Raw genomic sequence first — 13,172 nt, 5'->3', positions numbered from 1 at the left:
TATTTTGTGGGGAGGTTGTCAGAAACTCAACAATGTAAAATTAGTTTGATTTTCTGGCATTTGTACTCATAATTTTTGAGGATTTAGATTTACCAGTTTTTATAATAACATTTAAAACAAAACCATCCTTTCTCGCCAGTAAATAATTTCAGTAGTTTTTTTTACTAGTAGGACGTGATAGGTTCAACAGTGAAAACAGACTCAGTGAATAGACAAGGGGGCTCCAAAGAAAAGAGAGGACACATTAAAAATAAATAAATAAAACAGTGTAAAGACCAAAACTAAAGAAAAAAAAAGGTAAAAATTAAGTGCTAATCTTCCGTGTTATATTTTCCATCACTCCTTACTAACTTGGTAAGTTAGCTCTGACACACAGGCCTTTGGGGAGGTGCAGAAGGGCAAAGACCCTTTGGTCATACTGAAGCAGTCAGCAGCTAGCACTCAGCATCTCAGAAGGGCAGACTAATACAGATACTTCAGTGCAGACTAAAGTACCTCGCCATGGTTTTCAATCCTATTTGTGGACCTTGAAAAATTGCCTGGTAGTAGTACAGATCCCTTTGTCAAACACTTAGGTTTAGAGATATTAGAGTGACTTTTCTTTACCTTCTGTGTTTCCCTTTGACACAGTCCATAAGCCATTAGCAGTGTTGAATAAGTTGAAAACCATTGCATTAGATAACCGAGCTTGAACAGAGCCTTTAGAGGCTGGCTCCGCATAGGACTGATGACTTACAGCTTCAAAAGTGCACCCATTGCCTGTGAGGTTACATCCCTGGGTCTGCTTGTAGAGACAGGCTGCTGTGCTGGTGGAGCAAGATGTTACTCAGAGCTGGGGAGAGAGTTAGAGTCAGCTAAGAAGGTTAAAAAGGCAATGCCTTCAGTGATTAGAAGCATTTTTGGGTTGTAACAGCACTCAGGCTTTTCTGAACTTTCCTAACATGTTTTTTCCCCTGAGGCTGTTAAAAATATATCTCTCCTTTTAAGATTGTGACAGAGGTGTACAGATAGCTCTGTGAAGAATTCTTTTTTTTTTTTCTTTTTCAGATTTTCAACTTTCAGTGTCATTTCAAATTTCAGAAAAATAAGTGTGGAAAACAGCTTGATGACAGCTTTGTGACATCCACCCCTCTACCTCCGAGTGCCTTTTATCCGACAGGAAAACAAAACAGTTAAGGAAGACTGGAAAAATTAATATACATGTTCACCCTTTCTCCTCCATCCTCTTCTCAACCACCTATGTTTATGATTCATTTAAGTCTTAATCACAGACTGTTTTCTTGCCCCCTGTTGCATGTGAGCCTTTACATACAAGGATGTGTGGTAGATGGGATGGGAGTGCTGACAGCACGGGGCACAAGAAGGAAAAGGCTATTGCATGAAGATTGGAGGAGATGCATGCTCAGCACAGCACTCACTCACCTCTGCCACAAATCCACCCAAGACCTTAGGCAGAGCCATCACTTCAGGGTCCTTCAATACACAGGCATGCATCTTTTGACATTGCTTTGGCGAAAACATGAGAAGTCAGTTGAACAAGGTCTGCACATACAGATGAAACTTAGATTCATCTCGCAAATTCCATTCATCTCCTACCTGGTTCCTGCAGGATGCTGAAACTCAGACAGCAGCCCCATTAAAATAAGGTTGGGTGCCTGTTACATTATAAGCAGCCTTGATTAGTGACAATGGTATTTTCGTATCATCAGCAGCAAGTTCAAGGCAACTGCTGTTCACATTAAAGTGAATACAGATTTGCAGCGGTGTTCACAAGCACAGAAAGCACACTGCTGCCTGTGCTTAATTACATTGTATGGTGTATTGCTCTTCAAGTCATTTTGGAGAGTCCAGTACTATAGATTTCATAAATGTTACATAAATCTGACTGCCATCACTGCTATTAAATTTCACTGGCTGGTTCACTGTTGGACCATGAGACCTGTTTCTTCCCAGGGTGCTGGTACGGGAATATATGGGACTTAGATGTAGTTTTGTATGGCCAGCAGGTCATCTTTAGGCCCAGGTTAGAGTCTGCAAGACAACGAGGATGGACAAGCATAGCTACTCTCAGCACACCCAGAAGAAGGGGAGCTAGTCTCAGTCAAAACGAAGAGAAATTTTGTTGTCTGAAAGATGCTTGACTGACTAAAGAGGTGCCCTGAATTTCATCAGAAGACCCAGCTGAATAGTCTGGACAGTCAGCCACCCCGTGCTTTGGGTGACTGTCTACTGCATTTCTGTAGAGTTATTGTGACTGTGGTATGGAATTGTTATACGTGCAGCTGACCTGTGCAGATTAGCCTATGTATGTGCAGAAGGACCAGTGTGCAATGGGTGGGACCCACTGCTTTTGAGTCTGACAGTATTTTTTCTCTTGGCAAACCTGGTCACTGGCTATCCTGATCAGTTAGCAAGGCAGTTCTGCAAAGGGGATGAGAACAAGGGAATGTGTAATAGTAAATGACTTATTTTAAGCTGGTTCATGAAGACTGATAAAAAGGAAAGCTGTCAGACTTAATATACTCAATGTTCCACCAGTCACACCAGCAACTGTGGGTTAGATGTAAGCCTGGGCTCCAGGGCCAACAGTAGTGCAGGACCTCCATCATCATCTGCTGGTGTTTGCTCTTGCACAATCAGTGGCCACGTATGGATTTATAACAAGAAAAGTACTGTGGGCTTTTTGAGCTCTGCCTCTGGTTTTAAGCATTTTTTTTGATGATTCTAAAGTTTTCCTCACAACCCTCTGAGCTAAGAAACCTTCAGTTTTTTCATATGTGTCTGCTGTGGGCAAAACAGTCTCAGTTCAGGGAATTTCACTGAATTTGATTTATTTCCAATTAACATAAACCTTTATTTACTGATTTGTGTGTTGGAAAACAAAGAAGACTTAAATAATTAAACACTGAGGGAAGTCCCTTTCCTCCCTCTTCCCCAGACTCAGCTTCAGTCCAATACTTCTCTCCCACCAGCACTCCCCCACCCTGTTTTTACAGGGGGCTGGGTCAGTACGTGATGGTTTCTTGCTGCCATTCCTGATTTCTTGCTCTTTTCTTCCCCTTCTCCTTCCTCCTCACTCATTTCCTGCTCCAGCCTGGGTCCTCTGTGTGCCAGGGTCCCTTGGGGTGTCCCTGCTCCAGCGTTGGTCCCCCACGGTCACAGTCCCCCCAAGGTACTCCCAGCATGGAGCACCTCCCTCCAGGACCTGTCCCCAGTCCTGTCTCCAACACTGTCCCCTTCCACATGCCCCCTCCTGTATCTGCTGCTCCCCTTTGTCTCCTTTTGTGCATCCTCATATCTCATCATATCTCGTATCTCTTCATATCTCCTATCTCCTCATAACCTCGTATCTCACATCTCCTCCTGTGTCTGTGCCACCCCACCTCCCAGATCCCTGGCCAGAGATGCCCCAGCCAGTGCCCTTTTACAGGAACTGGAGAAGAGCCTCCTGCATTCAGGTGATCCTCGTGGGCAGGACTCTGGGAGGAGAAGAAATCTCACATTCCATGGTGCGAGGCCTAGGGTAAATTCACATAGGCTAGAGCAAGGAGCTCCATTCCTGGTGAGCCAAAGGAGGGAATTTCCACCTTGTAAAATATCTTATCCTTTTCCTCCCTAAAAAGAAGTCAAAGCTGCAAAGTTGCATTTTTTGTTGTTGTTGTTATTCTGGAGAAGTCTAATGGGAAGAGCGTTAAGAAAGAAGTCACCAGGAGCCCAGGTCTACTCCTAGCTCTGCTGCTGGCTTGCTAGATCCAGCACTTCCTACTTCAAAAATACATATTTTTTTCTCCTAGGCACACCAGACCGTGCCTGTTGCAATGTGTTTGGTCTGGAAGCTGTGCAGAGCAGGGTCTGCCTCTCGCTGTGTGTGCAACACCCAGCACAACCGGGCCCTGGTCCCTGCCGAAGCCTCGAGGCACGACTGTAACGCAAATAATAAATAATAATAATGTTAGCGAGAGAGCATACATATTTATATGAAAACGTACTGATGCAAATCACCTTTGATTGACAGCTGTGCTCAGCACACACATGGTGATGGGATTACATTATATCTGGCCATAGCTTGATACACACAAAGTGCGGCTCATAAATTAAACCGGAGATGATCTCTGCCGAAGGCACCAGCATTCTTACTCATTGCACTCACAAGGTGTCACAGCAATAGCTTCTCACTGACACATGGCCCCAGAGCCACCCGGACTACATGAAGAGCATGTAGGAGGAGAGTCAGGATGGGAGCTCTCCTCTCCTGCACATCTGCAAGGTCTGGGACTGCTCCTCCATGTGCTGCGTGGGTGTATAAGTGGGTATATAAACAGATGTTTCTCTGCCTTCCTCTCTTCTCTTCTCCTCATCTCCCTTCCTGCTGTCCCCAGTCAGTGCAGCTGGCCAGGCAGAGGTGGCAATGCTGTGCTGCAGACTCAGGAGAAATACAGCATGGTGTGCTTTCCCAGGCACCCAGCCCTGTGTGCTGGCATATTCCCCGCCCATTTAAACCCCCTTGCTGTAGCTGGGTACCGCCATCTCAGGGCTGAGGACCTGGGCACTGGTGCAGAGGAAGCTCTGAAGAACACACCCCAGCACCCAACCATGCTCACAGGTCTTCCACGCTGGCGGTAGCATCTCCTTAGTCATCGGCATGAAGCGTGCTTCAAGCAGCTCCACATAAACACCGCCTTCAGATGGTGAAGGGAAATATTTTAACTCACCCACATCCCATAAATGCAACTACAGATCTCTTGATGGCAGCAACAGAGCTGTCATCACCCTCGATAAATAGACAGGGTGTCACTTTTTTTTTTTTCAGTGATTTCTTCCCCATAGCTGTCTTTGGGCTTTATTAGATAAATCTGTGCCTTCCCCCCCCTCAGGAAATATGTGTACGTGGTGGAGGAGGCAGTCCACCCATGCACAGACATCTCCGTGGCTCCTGCTGTCTAAGGGAGATTCACATAGGCAGCCAGAGGAATGATCAGGTCCCAGATGCTCAAGCGAAAACGGCAGAGTAATTCCCCACTGCTGCTTGCGTGTGCTTCAAAAAGACATTAGAAAAGAGAGAAATGCATAACTGAAAGGTGCTGAATAATTTGGGAAAATGGGGTCACGCCCACCCACCCATTTGTAGAGCTTAGAGATCCATATAAAGATGCAAATGAATACATCTGTTGTGTCATTAAATGCAACTGCAGCAACCTAGATGAAAGGGAGAGAGTGAGGGAGTGAGGGAGAAGTGCTGACTGGTAATAGCACCACAAAGTTTTCTTCCGAGATGAGGATCTGCCAAGTGCAAAGCCCTAGGCTAGTACTCCAGGTCTCGGTTGAGCACGCATTTATTCTCTCTCTCCTTCCCTGCTGTGTCTTGTAGGCCTAGCATGCGGCGCTGTGTAGAAATCAGAATCCCTTGTGTACTTCCAAGGAAATCCGTGGGAGCGGGTGGACATGGACCCATTGGCTTAATCCTCTTCCCACCACTCTGTGGAGCTTGTGAGAGGACAAGGAGAGGACGGAGGCATCTGAGCCTCGGATGGACAGCATCCCTCCGCTAACTGAAGCACCTCTGCCTCCAGGAAAGGAAGGGGAATGAGGTTGAGTGACAAAGCAAACGCACAGGCTGCCGTGAGTAATTGGATGTGGGAGAGATCCTGTCTGCCTGGGCGCGAGTCAGCTCTGACGTGAAGGCCTGAAAAGACACTTCGGAAATGTCAGGGCCACAAGAGCCTCTTAGTGTGACACTTGGCAGCAGCAGCTCAGCAAGTGGAAGGGGCGTAAACTTCCCCCACTCCCTCAGCAAAGCAAAGAGGACACCCCAACCACCCCCTTCCCCTCCCCACCATCCCTACCACCCACCAGAAACCAGAGGTGGACCAGATTCCCTCTCTCCTGGCCACAGAGCCACCACAGGGACAGGTCCTCATCCTCTCATGACTCAGGCTGCTCTCTCTATTGTCTGTATGAAGTGGAGTAGATTGAACGTGGAGTGATCTTTAGTTTCTCTCACTACTCAGCCCTATTGAGTTTTCCTCCACTGTCATCCTCTTACATGACTGTGTCACGGAGGCCTCTGATAAACTTTGCTGAAGGAACTCCCAATTCTAATTCATACATAAATGAGTATTTATACAAATACATATAGATATTGTACTCTCTCCCCTAATAAATTTTACTTTTGACATTTGAGAAGTTAGCCTTTGCCGAGGGCCAAGTATATATATATTATTGCTTGGCACCATCTTCCTCTGCTCATACTGAGAGTAATCAAATCATGATCACTGGTCCCTGTAGCTGCTCCCAAGGGCTTCCAGCTTCTCCTGCAACAGGTTTGAAAGAGCATCCTGTGAGTATCACCTTTTATTAACTCTATCAGCCCTGTGATCATCTGGACAGGCACATGCAATTGCTTTTGTATGTGCGTGTGCAGGTGCAGGGACACTTGCAAATGCAAAAGCAACCCTTTCTGTAGCACTTTAGCACCTATTTTTACTGTTAATGTTGTCCAAAAGCTTACGCAGGTGCATACCTCTACTTTTCCCAGTGACATTTCCATGCACTGTTATTAACCAGTCATACACTAATCATCCTGTTAAGCATGGATCATTGAATAGTTCCTCATGCCAATTTGCAGTCCAGGAGCTTATCATTCTTTTAAGTTATTTATAATTGTCCTGAATGTTTCCCTCTCTTTATTTATGGTTCCTAGGCTCTTTCCTATCAAGCCTGTGGGTATCAGTGTAATGAGTTCTTATATACGTTTGGTAAGTCTGTAGTTTTTGCTACTTTATACTGATTTCCGCATCTGTCCTTCTCAGCCTGAATCCCTCATTGACTTGAAACCCACCCTTCAGAGGCAACCAGCAGCTTCCAGACCAGCCTTTCATCATTCGTTGTCCTTCCTAATGAGAACGACATTAGACTTTTACCTCAACCCGACTACAATGATTTTACAGTAGAAAATGATCATCTCCACACTTCAGAAGCACTGATGATGTTTGCTATTGGCTGCATAAAACCCCTAAAATGCTTTCAAATTAAAATCCTGCCATAATAACTGTTTTTTCTTCTTGTATTTCCATATGCTACAGAGAGGAGCAGAATCATTATTTTCCATCAGTTAATTTAGAAGTGGCTGAAAGACCCCAACAGTAATCCTCTGAAAGTTTCTGCAAGTAAACATGAGAACTGGTCTCTGCTCTGAAGAATCAAGGAACTAAAAAACCACAGTGGCATCTTTTATGCTGAGCATCACCCCTGTGCCTTTACTCTATTTTTCCTTAAGCGTCTGTAACTAGACTGTTAAGCATTTCAGCCATGTGACTAATCCCCGCAGGCTTCGCCAATGGCAATAATATCAAATTTCTTCTCATCAATGGGAATTTCCATTTCCAACTTGCTTGTTACCCCCATGTCTAGGACTGCTGTATAAGTAATAGGAAAACCTCTTTTTCTTCACAACTTTATCACAGCAGCTCAATTTATTTGCAACATGCTGAGCTGGAGTTCGGATTGCATTTGCCTTCTTAGCACCTTCCCTTTGTGTCATTAGTCAAGCGACCGCCTGGCTGCTCCAGCTTGTTTCTGACAGAACAGAGTAGCTTTGAGATGGAGGCCATTTTGCTCATCTGTGATTGCATATATATATAAAAGACTGAAAACGGCATTTCAAAACCTCCAGCAACTCGTCTACACGCTGCAGCCACTTATTTTCCAGTGACACCAGAACACTTTTTCCTACTCACCAGCTGGTGAGAAGTGTCAAGCGACAACGCCAGCAGCTCACATGAAGAATTGCTGCCTTCAAACACCAAACTTCATTGCTGTGAGTACAACCACGTCATCCCTGCTGCTGCTGGTCCTTGAATACACTTGTGCCTGGAGTGCCCCTTTGCCTCATTTCATTCCCTGGTAGCTGCTGGTAGGTGGGAGAAAGGGTGAGCATCACCCTCCAAGTCGTCAGCGTCACAACAGAGGAACTGCCGAATCAGATGTCATCTGGGAAATTCTTCTTCAGCAGTAACACCTTTCGTGCCAAGGAATCATACAGACCGACTAGCACTCCTCCTCCGTGTTCACAGCCACTGTACCGATCGAGCTGTTTGTCATCTGTCATGCTGACACAAAGCTGGGATCAGCGGCACAGGAGCTCTGTCTCCTGAGCTGGTCAGAGAGAAAGTTATCTGCGTCCCCTTTTCCTTTGTGGGAGGCTGACATACAACGAAATTTGATGACCATAGGTGGGAGGGAGAAAGAGGCTTATGGTGGTAGCCCTGGACTACAAGTGGTGATTATCAAATGGAGAACAATTAATTCAAAAAAGCCCCAATTTAGGAAAGCACTCAGACGTGGTTTTCTCTAATAATGTATCTAAGATGTTTCTTGTCTGGCAAAGGATGTAAATACAGGCAGCCTTAAGCATGTGCTGAGGAACTCTGTGGCAGAGACCTCAACTGTGTAAAAAATGGTCGCCGTACTGTAGAGGAAAATGACAATATAAAGCATTTCTCCAGGGCTGCCTGGCACTAATGACTTTAATACTGCGAGTTGAACAAACTTATGTGGCAGCAGTGACTGTGAAGGAGGACTTTTAACTTGCCTACAATAACTACCTTGCGAGGAGCTGAGTGTTTCAGTCAGTGTGATGAATAGTGACTAGGAGCCAGTGGAAGGCCAGCGGGAGGAGGCGGTGTGGAAGGTGGAGCTGGATGGGGCAGGGTGCAGGGCACGGCTGTAGGAGAGCATCTCTGGCAACACAACAGCGATGTGGTGGAGCACGTGCTTGATTCCTAAAGTTTGCAGCAAAAAGCTTGGCTGCACGGTGAAGGATCTGCCGAATTGGGACTTAGAAATGCAGAAGTGATACAGATAAAGTGCGTGCATGAGCACACACTTCCCCAAAAATGTACAGGCTCAGAGAGGAGGTTGGCAAAGGACCATGACCTCAGATGAATCCATAGCAGATCCAAGCCATACAGGAAGGTAAAAAAGAAATAGTGTGACAATAGAATGTGTGAGTCTGCTAACACTGCTTACACCACGTCTGTTCCTGTGCATCAGCAGGCACTGACAGAAGACACAGGCAGAGTTGCAGGAACCAGGACTTTACAGAGCTGATGGAGGGGCCAGCGCTGAATGCTGAAGCTTGCTTGCTCTCTGTCTCTGCATCCATCCCCAGACTGATGTTCCAGCGCCTGTAGGTCTCCTCCTGCAATCAGTCTCAGTACTGTTCACCAGACTGAGCCATACTTCCAATTATATTTATAGGCCTATTAGTAAAACTTGTGATCTATTCATAGACAAGCCATGAACACAAGAAGAGAGTCAAATGCAGTCAATAAATTGCCTGCAAGAAGTAAACTGTGCCATCAGCAAAATTTTGTATCTGTGTTGTTCTCCTCTTTCTCTTAGATCGTTAATAAACATATTGAACACCCCTGGTCCTGATGCTGATCCCTGGAGCATCTTGCTATTAACCTCCTTTCATGCAGAGAATTGGACGCTTATTCCTTTCCTTTGTTTCTTACCTCTTATCTAGGTTTTAATCCATGTCAGGACTTTGCCTACCACCCTACGGGTAACAAATTTCTTTAATAGCTGCTTGTGAAAGACTGTATCAGAAGCCTTTTGAAAAGTTTAAATAAATTATATCCCCCCCACCCCTTCTCCTCAGCCCAGTATTTCATTAACTCTTCCCCAGAATCCTAATAGGCTAGAGGAGCACAAGTCACACTTACAGAAACAGGCAGACAGGTTTATCTCTATCGTGTTAGACCCGTCTAGAAGCTTTCTAACTCTATCTTTAATGATTTTTTTTCATTGTTTTTCTCCTTGTTTAGAGGTAAGGCTCTCTATTTTATAATTGGATCATCTTTAGCTTCTTTGTTAAACATGGTTACAATAATCGCTCCCCTCCTGGCCCCTCAGTCCCACAGGCATTTGTACAAAAAGTTGTCTGAATGAGCACTACCTGCTCATTCAAATAGCTCATAGCTCAACTACTCTGAACTCTGTTTCTCAGGCATTCGCAGATGTTTATCATCCACTTTGAAGTTCACATCTTGATTTGCTGTCATCTTCCCATGCCTCTGACCCTTCTCAGCCTGGGAATTTCACAAATATCCAAGAGTTACTCTCTCCTCCTGCTCTTATCCTCATCTCCCCGTCCAAAAAAAACACTGCTTTTCATGTGCCAGATCCCACTCTAGGAAAGGATGAAGTGAGAGATTGGCCAAGGCAGCAGGTGACTGGGTTTGGTGAACTAGCAGTGGCTCTTTTACCTTTACAGTTATAAAACACTTTATGCTGTTGACACTTCAGCCCTCCTGCCTCAAACTTCTGGATTAGCCAAGAAGTCCTGAAGTCAGTACTGATGGCCACTATCCGCTTACCTGCCCTTCCCAGGCAGTGACTTTCAACCACCTCCTTTGAAATAATTGATATCAAAGCTCTACTAAACAAAAAAATTGCACAGAATGACAGACAAACAGCTCAGAAATGATCTCAGAAGGGCAGATGTCCATCAGTGCAGAAGAGGTCTTCCAAGCACCTTTCTGCACAGCAGGGGCAGATGGTTTACTTCTCTCCACACGTAGGCATCTCTCCTGCTGCAATGGAGTGCTTTCAGTTCAAAAGTACAAGAGACACATCCAGCCCCAAGGCAGAATAACATGTGGTCAAGCCTTGGCTATCATGAGAGAGGAAAATCAGGCCTGCAAAACGTCCATTTGGTGTTACAGACAGAAAAGTTTCTTTGCTGACCTTCACAGCTGCTGCACACATGTCCAGCAGCAGCTTAACATACTGCTTGGTAGCATTGGGCCCAAAGGTTGGTTTACACACTGAGTGACGTGCACAGCTCTCCATTATGTGCAGGGACTGAGATCAAGCCTGGAAGACGCTACAAGTTATAGCAGGCCCAGGAAGGATGAGGGTTTGTTAGGGTAGCTGGGCATCCTGAGCCTGCGTCTCACTGAACCAGGACATTTCTGTCCTCACTCACCTGGCATCTCCCAGGCACCTACCTCAGAAAGCTACCCTACTAGTTACCCCACTGCAAATGGACGAGTTGCTGTGCATCAGCTGGAGCAAGGCAATGCACACTCATGGGAGGCAGTGGCTCCTGGCACCTTATTGTCATGATTTTTGTTTTCTCTAACAAGCTTCTTTCACAACACCATAGGTAGAAACCACCACCCTAAGCAGAAGCTGGAGTCACAGAGCCTGAAGAGCTCTGGGAGAGGAATCTCTTTGTATCCCCACACTTATGGAGCTGCAGCACTGTCAGTCTGAGGAGTGTGCTTTACTTGAATGGCTGAGGAAACTTTAGATATACCCTGAGTGCCTCCCTGGGATGAGCCAGATGATGGCTCACCGTGCTTACGTCCTGTGCATTGTTAGGAAGGCTGCCTCTGCGTGATGGCTCCTGTGTTGTGGGAGGGATGGCTCCCTACCCCAAGCTCCCCTTTGTAACCAGCTCCCGTCTTCTTATTCAGCAGAACTGCACCATTTTTCTCGCAGGGGGAAGTCAGGTGCCCACAGAGTCTGGGCACGGATTTGCCACGGTATGATTTGTTCAGCAAAGCTCCTTATACCCTCCTTAATCTCCATTTTATATCTCCCCTGCTGCACTTTACAATCTCTTATATTCCTATAATTTGGGCTGGATTTCCATATTTTAGAAAATGCCTCGCTAAATGACTGTATCTTTCCCCTTATCCACGGTGTTACTCCTCAGCATTACTCCCCACCTGTGGGGAGAATACATATGCATCATGTGGAAGCATGTTGTGGCTGTAGTAAATGACCTCACATCATCTGGCTGTTCCCCACTCTCCTATGCACATTGAGTGATATAACTGTGGTGTTTCTTCCTGCAGGCCCTGAGGCCACTCTCAAACCAGGCTACATTCTCGTACCTACAGAGATCTCCTGCACATCTTCTAATGAGGCCTGGGCATGGCCTCACATCCAGCATGTGAGCACACTGCCAGGCTTTCTCACACAGGTTGTCCTGTAGGCTCCGTCTGAAACAGCCAGCAGGGCCAAACACAAGGTGCGATGCTCAAAAAAATTTCCAGAGGCAGCTGCTCTTGCATTAGGACAGAGGCTTAACTCAGGAATCTGCATATTAATCTCTGGGATCCTGCATTCAGAACCTGTGCTGCTCGTGAGATTTGTGTGCCTTGAAGTTTCACGTATTTCCTGTTCCACATGAGTCATTAGGAAGAGTTATTGACAAACAGGAGCTGTTCAAAGGAGAGCAACTGAAATGATCAAGAGACTGGAGGAATTGATTCAGAAAGAAAGATTAAAAGGATAAAGTCTGGAGAGATTGGTTAAACAGCAACTACTGTGAGCATGATAACCTACACATACATAAAAAGTATCTCGGAAACAGGGAAACACTTGTAGCATGATACATGGGGAGACAAGTGGAAACAGGCAGAAATTGAGAGTAACTTGAATTTTCCCTCTGAGATTAGCTTTCAAACAATAGGAAAGGAGACATTCACTGTCACTACCCTAGCCTGCTGCAGCGCTTAAGAAACCCAGTTGGACTTAATTTTATATCATCTAGGCCAAAATAACTCATAAATACATCATAAGAAAATATGTCCGGATCAGGCATTGGGTCAGAGAATGGTGCATGTATCCTGGTGGGGATGCATCTTCCAGCATAACTGTGGGTGAAGCAGCACTCTTTCTAGAGCCCCACATAACCCAGAGGAGTCCTCCTTAGACAGCAAAGCTTGCAATTTACCTCCCTGGGGGTCTGCTGTAGCGAGGTGGGCGTTGGTCTATTCTCCCACATGCCTGGTGACAGGACAAGGGGGAATGGGCTAAAGTTGTGCCAGGGGAGGTTTAGGTTGGATATTAGGAACAACTTCTTTACTGAAAGGGTTGTTAGGCATTGGAATGGGCTGCCCAGGGAAGTGGTTGAGTTGCCATCCCTGGAGGTCTTTAAGAGACATTTAGATGTTGAGCTTAGTGATATGGTTTAGTGGAGGACTTGTTAGTATTAGGTAAGAGGTTGGACTGGGTGATCTTGGAGGTCTCTTCCAACCTAGACGATTCTGTGATTCTGTGATTCTGTGCTGTCCTCAGTTTGCATGAGGAATAATTTGTGGACAAGAGCAAGACTGCTCTGACTACGGCCATGTGCACGGGTAAGGTTCCTG

General features: G+C 45.8%; 1 long non-coding RNA gene across 2 annotated transcripts; it reads left to right on the top strand.

Annotated features, from left to right (window-relative positions):
- Nucleotides 1-1,047: 1,047 nt before the first annotated feature.
- LOC121076694 lies at nucleotides 1,048-11,914 on the top strand. 2 transcript variants are annotated; one of them, XR_005823665.1, is made up of 4 exons: nucleotides 1,054-1,171; nucleotides 5,369-5,619; nucleotides 6,810-9,187; nucleotides 11,871-11,914. It is a non-coding gene; the product is annotated as an uncharacterized LOC121076694 (long non-coding RNA). The 2 variants fall into 2 exon arrangements; XR_005823669.1 differs by lacking the exon at nucleotides 11,871-11,914 and having other exon boundaries at nucleotides 1,048-1,171; nucleotides 6,810-9,649.
- Nucleotides 11,915-13,172: the final 1,258 nt, after the last annotated feature.

The sequence above is a fragment of the Cygnus olor genome, chromosome 1 (genome assembly GCF_009769625.2).
Source record: "Cygnus olor isolate bCygOlo1 chromosome 1, bCygOlo1.pri.v2, whole genome shotgun sequence".
Lineage (NCBI taxonomy): Eukaryota > Metazoa > Chordata > Aves > Anseriformes > Anatidae > Cygnus > Cygnus olor.
The sequence above is the reverse complement of the archived record's forward strand: the minus strand, read 5'-3'. Positions and strand labels throughout refer to the sequence as shown.